This window comes from Peromyscus californicus, unplaced genomic scaffold (assembly GCF_007827085.1).
Source record: "Peromyscus californicus insignis strain IS unplaced genomic scaffold, ASM782708v3 Scaffold_20__1_contigs__length_68692818, whole genome shotgun sequence".
NCBI classification, from domain to species: Eukaryota; Metazoa; Chordata; class Mammalia; order Rodentia; family Cricetidae; genus Peromyscus; species Peromyscus californicus.
The window spans coordinates 54,412,177-54,420,663 of NW_026294503.1; the positions used below are offsets into that span (position 1 = coordinate 54,412,177).

At 39.9% G+C, this 8,487-nt stretch overlaps 1 pseudogene; it reads right to left on the bottom strand.

The window, feature by feature from the left end:
- Positions 1 to 4,521: 4,521 nt before the first annotated feature.
- On the bottom strand, positions 4,522 to 5,871 carry LOC128116175 (septin-7-like; annotated as a pseudogene).
- Positions 5,872 to 8,487: the final 2,616 nt, after the last annotated feature.

Here is an 8,487-nt window from a genome sequence, read left to right on the forward strand (position 1 = left end):
GCTAGGATGTATATCACTGAAGTGTGTAATCTTTTGCTTAGATGTTTCTAGTTATAGAGAAATCACTGACTCATGTTTGAGTCTGACCATCTGCAGTACATAGAAAATTCTTCAGTGTTTCTCTTAAAAGTGTGATGTTCTATAACTTCCACATCTTGATTCTGTGTGGCACTCTGGAGAAAAAAAACTTCTTGTAGAGGCACTGCTGTAAGGAAATAAATAAAACCATTAGTAATTTTTTCTCTGTGTAGGTGAGAAGTATAGAGACAATATAGATTACAGAATGCTGTAAGCTTCCTGATATTTATCCTGTATGTGAAGAGTTATTATAACAAGTTATAAAGTTAAGAGTATAATTTAACTTTGTAAATAATAAGTATTTCCTACATACAAAAGAAGGGATGATGTAAGTTACTATGTAGAAATGTATCTTAACTTTTTCATTTAAGTTTTCTCTGTTCAAGGTAAGGTCTCTTGAGTTTTAGGTTAGCCTTGAATTTGCTGTGTAACTGAGGATGATCATGAACTTCTGATCACCCTGCCTCAGCTTCCCAAGTTCTGGGGTTACAAGAATGCACTATCACTTACAGTTTATGAAGTGCTGAGGATCAAACCCAGGACTTCTGTGTGCCAGGCAAACACTACTGACTGAGGTACAACATCCCCAGCACGTGTAGATTTTTCTCACTCAACCAAACTCTTTCAATCACAGAACTAAGTTTTATACTTGAATTTCTTGGACCAATATATATTTTGAAATTTTAAAATCTTTTTTACTTAATTAAAATATAATTGCATCATTTCCCACTCCCTCTCCTACCTCCAACTCTTCCCATGTCCCACACTCTTTTTCCTTCTTAAATTCATTCATGGCCTCTCATTCTTTCTATATCTATATCTACATCTATATCCCTAGCTATATCTATATCCATATCTATCTCTCCATCTCTCTCTCTCTCTCTCTCTCTCTCTCTCTCTCTCTCTCTCTCTCTCTCTCTCTCTCTTTCTCTCTCTCTCTCTCTTCACACATACATACACATTTATATGAATAACTACATAAATGCAACCTGTTGAGTATGTTTAGTGTTGCTTATATGTGAATGCTTTTAGGGTCAACCCCTTGGAATTAAATAACAATCCAGGAGGCTCAGACCTATGGGGAAGACTAATTCTCCCTCTCACAGTCTTTAATTGCCAGTAGCTCTTTATTTAAGGACAGAACCCTGTGAGACTTCTCTTTTCCACATTGGAGAGTGTCTTACTTTCTTTTCTTTTCTTTCTTTTTTTTACCTGTTAGGTCACAACATTGTTTATGACAGTACAGTACAAACAGAAAATACAGGTATGTGATATATAGATGCAGCTAAGTGCAGAATGGTGATTTTTTTTTTCTCTTCAAGAGGCCATGGTTCCCATTTCTAGTAAAACAAAGAGGCTGAGTATTGGTAGTAACAGATTTGTTGGTAGCTTCACATTTTGCCTAGAAATGATCTACAAATGCATTTCTCCTCCTGCTACTTACTGTAAAGCATAAAAATAGAGTTAAAGGAAAGTTTCCTCATTGGTTCCTACTATATGAAAGATGCTATATTCTATTTTAGCATTCTATTTTATGAAGATATCTAAAGTAAATATTATTATAAAATGAAGCAGTATTGATTTCCAAAGTGACTGTACAAGTTTGCACTCCTACCAGCAGTGGAGGCGTGTTCTCCTTACTCCACATCCTCTCCAGCATAAGTTGTTATCAGTGTTTTTGATCTTAGCCATTCTGACAGGTGTAAGATGGTATCTCATAGTCAATTTGATTTTCAGAAAATTGGGAATCAATCTACCTCAAGACCCAGCTATATCAATCTTGAGCATATATCCAAAGGATGTTCAATCATCACAAGGACACTTGCTCAACTATGTTCATAGTAGCATTATTCATAATAGCCAGAACCTAGAAACAACCGAGATGTCTCTCAACTAAAGAATAGATAAAGAAAGTATGGTACATTTACATAATGGAGTATTACTCAGCTGTTAAAAACAACGACATCAGGAAATTTAAAGCCAGATGGATAGAACTAGAAAAAAATCATCCTGAGTGAGGTAACCCAGACCCAGAAAGACAAACATGGTATGTGCTCACTTATAAGTGGGTATTAGCTGTAAAGTAAAGGATAACCAACCTACAATCTACAGCCCCAGAGAGGCTAGGTAACAAGAAGGGCCCAAAGAGAGAAATTCATGGATCTCCCTGGGAAGGGGAAATAGAAGAGATCTCCTAGGTAAACTGGAGGTGGGTGGGGATGGGAACTTGAGAGACTGGGTTGGGGGTGGGATAGAGGGAGGAGAGTAATGAAAGAGATGTTTTGATAGAGGGTGAATTTTGGGGTTAAGGAGAAACCTGGTACCAGGGAAACTCCCAAGAATCCATAAAGATGACCCTAGCTAAGACTCCTAGCAATAGTGGATAGGGTGCCTAAACTAACTTTCTCCTGTAATCAGATTGGTGATTACCCTAATTGTCATCAGAGAGACTTCATCTAGTAACTGATGGAAGCAGATCCAGAGATTCACAGCCAAGCACTGAGCCCAGCTCTGGGAATACTGTTGAAGAGAGGGAAGAAGAATTATATGAGCCAGGGGGCTCAAGACCATCACAAAGGTGTAGTAAGTAGGCTTTTTCTTTTGGGCCACCAACTAACTCCCAAGTCATGATGCAGAGACTTATTAGTTTTGAATGCTTGGCCTAAGTTAGGCATGTTTCTGGCTAGCTCTTTTAACTTAAATTAACCTGTTTCGCTTTTTTTTTTTTTTTTGGCTTTTCAAGGCAGGGTTTCTCTGTGTAGTTTTGTGCCTTTCCTGGAACTCACTTTGTAGACCAGGCTGGCCTCGAACTCACAGAGATCCACCTGCCTCTGCCTCCCGAGTGCTGGGACTAAAGGCATGAGCCACCACCGCCCGGCTAACCTGTTTCGCTTTACCTACCTTTTGCCTTGGGGCTTTTTACCTTTTCTTAATTTCTTGCTGTCTTTATGGCTGGCTGGCTGGTGGCCTGCCTGGCTTCTGGCCCAGGGCATCTCCTTTCTTCTTCTTCTTCTCTTGTTCTTCTTCCTCTCTCAAGCTAGATTTTCCCTCCTATTTATTCTCTCTACCTGGCAGCCCTGCCTATCCTTTCCTCTGCCTAGCTATTGGCCGTTCAGCTCTTTATTAGTCCAATCACCTTGTTTCACCTTAGGCAGGCAAGCTGAAACAAATGCAACACATCTTTACATAATTAAACAAATGCAGCATAAACAAAAGTAACATGCCTTTAACACAGTTAAAGTAATATTCTGCAGCATAAACAAATATAACACATCTTTGCCTAGTTAAAATAATATTCCATAATACAAGGGAACCCATAGAGACAACTAATCTGGGTTCAGAGGGGTTCACAGACACTGGACTGACAGCTAAAGAGGCTTCATGGGACCGACCTAGGCCCTCTATGTGACATAGAGGCCACATATGTGACAATAGTGTAGTTTGGTCTACTTGTGGGACTCCTAGCAGTGGAATTGGGCCTGTCCCTGATTCTTTGGCAGGCTTTTGGGAACCTATTCCTCATACTGGGTTTCCTTACCAAGACTTAATATGAGGGGAGGAGCTTAGTCCTATCTCAACTTGATATGCCATGCTTTGTTGACACCATGGGAGGTCTGTCCCTTTCTGGACAGAAAGAGAGGAAGAGTGGATTCACAGGGGGTGGAGGATGGAAGGAGAGGAAGGAGAGGAAATTGCAGTTGGGATGTAAAGAAAAATAATTAATAAAAAATGAAGCATCAATGAGATTCTGGCTAAAAGAGCACCCCCACACCCACCCACCCATCCACACACACATTATATATAACCCCAAACAAACAAACAAACACACAAACAAACACAGCAAGAAAGACTGTTAAAAAAGTTCTAGCTGCACTGTAAGTACATAGTTTTTTTTCCATGTGTACTTTCAAATAATGGAAGTGTCAAAAAAAAAAAAAAAGGAACCACTGTGTTAGACTAAGTATATAGTCTGTGTTGAATGAAACCTCTGCATTATAATTATCACAGAGAAGTGTAGTTTGTACCATATTATGGCACTATATCAATGAAAACCTTCCAGAGTCTTTTTATTTTAGAATATTCTATAAACATGAAAACCTTCCAGAGTCTTTTTATTTTAGAATATTCTATAAACAATCAAACTATCAGTATATAATTATACAACAGTAAAATGTTTTTTTGTATTAAATTTAAGACATCTTTTTAATTAAAAAAAAGAAAATGTAGAAAGGTACTTAGAGCTGTTAATTTCTAAGTGTACAACACCTCAGACAATCTAAGGCATTTTTATCTCCTTTAAGAACAACAACAGAGACTAATTTTTGTCATGCCATTAAATCCATTATATGGATAAAATTGGTGCAAAGTGGTCAAGTGGACAGCAAACCCTAATGTCCAAGCTGGCATATTGGCAACTAAGACATAGTTGGTGGTCAATAGAGTTTAAGAGATCTTGCCTTTCTTCTTGTTCTTTTCCAACATTCTTGAAGAGTTCTGTTGCTCTAAAAGATGTTGCTGGGCTTCCCAGGTTGTGTTTTTTGACTTCAAACTGATGATGTCTTTTTTGTACTTCTAAATTCCTTTTCACTTGCTCCTGGCGCCGCTGGAGCTCTGTTTCTGAGTCCTTCAGGTTTTGAACTTTTTCTTCGACCGCCATCTCAAACACTTGTTTCATCTCCATCTTCTTCATCTTGGCTACATGTTCCCTTCTTTCTTCTTCCGTCTGTGCCAAAAGGCTCTTAGTAAGTTGCCCTTTGTTCTTGTTATCTGCTCCATTGTAAGTCACCCCTGCTAGTTTTTTGCCCTCATAGTGTACATCATTAGTAACATTCGGCATGTGTGTTCTTATCAATGTATTTCTTAGAGTTGTAAAATCACGATCTTCACCATTTTCAACTTTAGCCATACCCCAAGGGCACTGTCTTCCTCTGACTCTTTTGGCTTTGATGATACCTTTACTACCTATCACAGTAGGAGGTAAATGGTACCTGATGTTTTTTTTAGCCAGCCTTATTTTCTTTTTCATTATCTGTTTCTGGAAATTTGTGTATTTTAATGTGATGTCCTTGGTTTCTTTTATTGTCTGTTTTTTATACTGCTGGCATTCTTCTGGTGTGAATGTGTCTGCTCTGGCAATTAGTGGGATGAGATTCACTTTTTCATGCAAGAGTTTTGTAAACTCAGTGGTTTAAGTCCATGTTCTGAAGGAGCAATGAAGTATAAACAACACTGCACCCTGTTATCAGCATCGAGAATTACTATTACCAATTACTATTACCCATTGCATCTCCAAATCCTGGGATATCAACTGTGGCCAGCAGCAACTGAACACCACCTCCTTTGATCAAAACTTTGGATTGTTTCACCTGTACAGTATTTTTTATTCTGAGAAGGCCCTGGATACTTTGGAGACTACAGAGCTGTGAGGAACAATGAGTTGATTAATGTTGACTTTCCCCGTCCAGATTTACCTACTACCACAAGGTGAACTCAAATCCTCTTTTCAATGATTTATTTTTTATTTTATTTGCATTGGTGTTTTGCCATGGGTGTCGGGTCCCCTGGAGCTGGGGTTCCAGACAGTTGTGAGCTGCCACGTGGGTGCTAGGAATTGAATCTGGGTCGTCTGGAAGAGCAGTCAATGTTCTTAACTGCTGAGCCATCTTTCCAGCCCTCACTGACTTTTTTGTATACTTGATTTGGAAGATTGGCAAATCCCATATAGCCTTTGAGGAACCACAGCTTGCTATGTGCAGCGTGAACTTCACTGGCACTGGAGCAGATTTGCTGCATAGCGTTAACCTCCATGTCTACAGTGGCCGAATCTGGGTACTTCTGTTGGGGTGGGTAGTAGGGTGTTTTGTATGTTTCTTCAACACTGGCTCTAAGGTGAGCTGTGCTACATTTATTACTCTTAGTTACTGTTCTATTGCTGTGAAGAGACACCATGACCAAGGCAACTTATAAAAGAAAGCATTTAATTGAGGCTTGCTTATGGTTTCAGAGGGTGAGTTAAGTCCATGATCATCATGGAGGGGGCCATGCAGCAGGCAGGCATGGTACTGGGGCAGTATGTGAGAGTTTAAATCTGATCCATAGTCACAAGGCAGAGAATGAGAGCTAAGAAGAATGGTGTGGGCTTTTAAAGCCTTAAATCTCACCCCCAGTGACACACCTTATTCAATAAGACCACACCTCCTAATCCTTATCGAATAGTTCCACCCACTTGGGACCAAGCATTCAAACATATGCCCTTACAGAGGCCATTCTCATTCAAACCACCACAGCAGTCAACTGGTGTTGTCATTGTTCAGATTTTGTTTCAGAGTCATACCTTCCGTTGAGGTTTTATGGATGGAGCTTCCTGGTCATTTCTAGGGGAGCACGATTTTGCGGGAGACTTTCTGGTCTTCCTCCTCTTCTGAAATGTGTCTTAAGACTTCAGTATAGGAGTTTCGTTATAGATGAATCCAATGGAGCTGGGCATCCCATGATTAGTTGTGGTTTTCTGTGATGGTCTCTGTTTTCTGCAAAGAGAAGCTTCTTTAATGAGGTACAAAGCGAGAGTTACACTTACCTGAGAGTGTAGTGTAGCTAGAGTTTTCCTGCCTGGCCCACAGTCAGGACAAATCTCTCTCACCTGCCAGTCCCACAGCTGTTCAGACCCGACCAAGTAAACACAGAGACTTATATTGATTACAAACTGTATGGCCATGGCAGGCTTCTTGCTAACTGTTCTTATAGCTTAAATTAATCTATTTCCACAAACTTATACCTTGCCACGTGGCTCGTGGCTTACCAGCATCTTCACATACTGTGTTTCATTGTGGCGGCTGGCAGTGTCTCTCTGACTCAGCCTTCCACTTCCCAGCTTTATTCTCCTCCTTGTCCCGCCTATACTTCTTGCCTAGCCAATGGCCAATCAGTGTTTTATTTATTGACCAATCAGAGCAACACATTTGCCATACAGAACATCCCACAGCAGTGTAAGGATATGTTTTTACATGCAGTTAGGAATTATTATGGTCTAGTGAAGTGGCAGTAGTGTGTTCCTCTCTACGATCCACAGCCTCACTAGTCCTCAGTAATTGGCTAGGTTTCTAGTACTAGACATTATTTCCCTTCTGTTTATTGAATCTTAAGTCCAGGGAGAGAGCGGTTGGCTTCCACCAATATACGAATGCCACTGTTGCCCCTTTAGGGACATCTTGCCGTAATGGCCATTGCTGTGGTTCATGGGTGTCATAGCTGGGTAGCTTTCATTGCATCTTCTGGTACTATAAAAACTAGTCATTGGGAGGAGGTTTATGGATTAGATCAAGATCAATTACTCTAAGTCCTGTGTCCAAAGTATGTGGAATATTTAGCAATAGGAACTTACTTCCATCTTCTTTGGAGCAACCAAGGGCAACAGTAATATCCTATGTTCCTTGGACTACTCTGACCAGCAACTCAAAAGGAGATTTCTCATGCCTGGAACAGGAGTTTTTGTTAGATTGTCACCCAAAGTAGTATAACTTCATATATACATGCATATGCTTACATGTAATTTTAGGTCAGTATAAAATAATATTTCCTTATGTCTATTTTGAGCATTCTTAGTGCTATTTACCCTTCACCTCCTTTTCCTTCTGTAATTCCCCTCCTCCCTCTCCTTCTGTAATATCCTTCCTCTATCTCCCAAACTCAAGTTCCCCTCATCTCCCCCTTTATCTCACCTATATCCTGCTACTTCCCGATCTAGAGTCCCTTCTCCCCCACCCCATGTTTCTTTTTGCTTTCCTGGTTTCTGCAGCTACTCCAGGTTATATACTCACATCTGAAGATTTCGAGCTAGGAACCACAAATAAGAAAACATGACAACAAATCGAAGAGAACAAATCAGAGAAAACCTTGGTCTCTCTGTGTTGGGCTGACTTCACTTAGTATAATATTTTTCGGTTCTATCCGCTTACCTGAAAATTTCACAATTTCATTTTTCTCTACAGCTGAATAGTATTCTAGGTTTCTACGCACCACATTTTCATGACCCATTTGCTGTTTGAAGGACATTTAGGTTGTTTTCATTTCCCAGCTATTGTGAATAGAGCAGCAATGATCATGGATGGATGAGCAAGTGTCTGTGGAGTAGGATGTTGAGTCCCATGGGCATATGCCAACGAGTGATACAGCTAGGTCATAGGGTAGATTTATTTTGAGCCCTTTGAGAATTCTTCACACTGATTTCCATAGTGGCCACACCAGTTTGCAATCCCAAGAATGAATGAGGGTTCTCTCCTCATAACCTTGCCAGCATTTGTTGTGGGTGTTAATAATGAATTAATTTTTGTTAATATTTGCAAATAATGAATCTGGGAGTGTGGAAAATTGTTGTTTTGGTACCACAAGGTACCTTATTGAAGTGCTAAG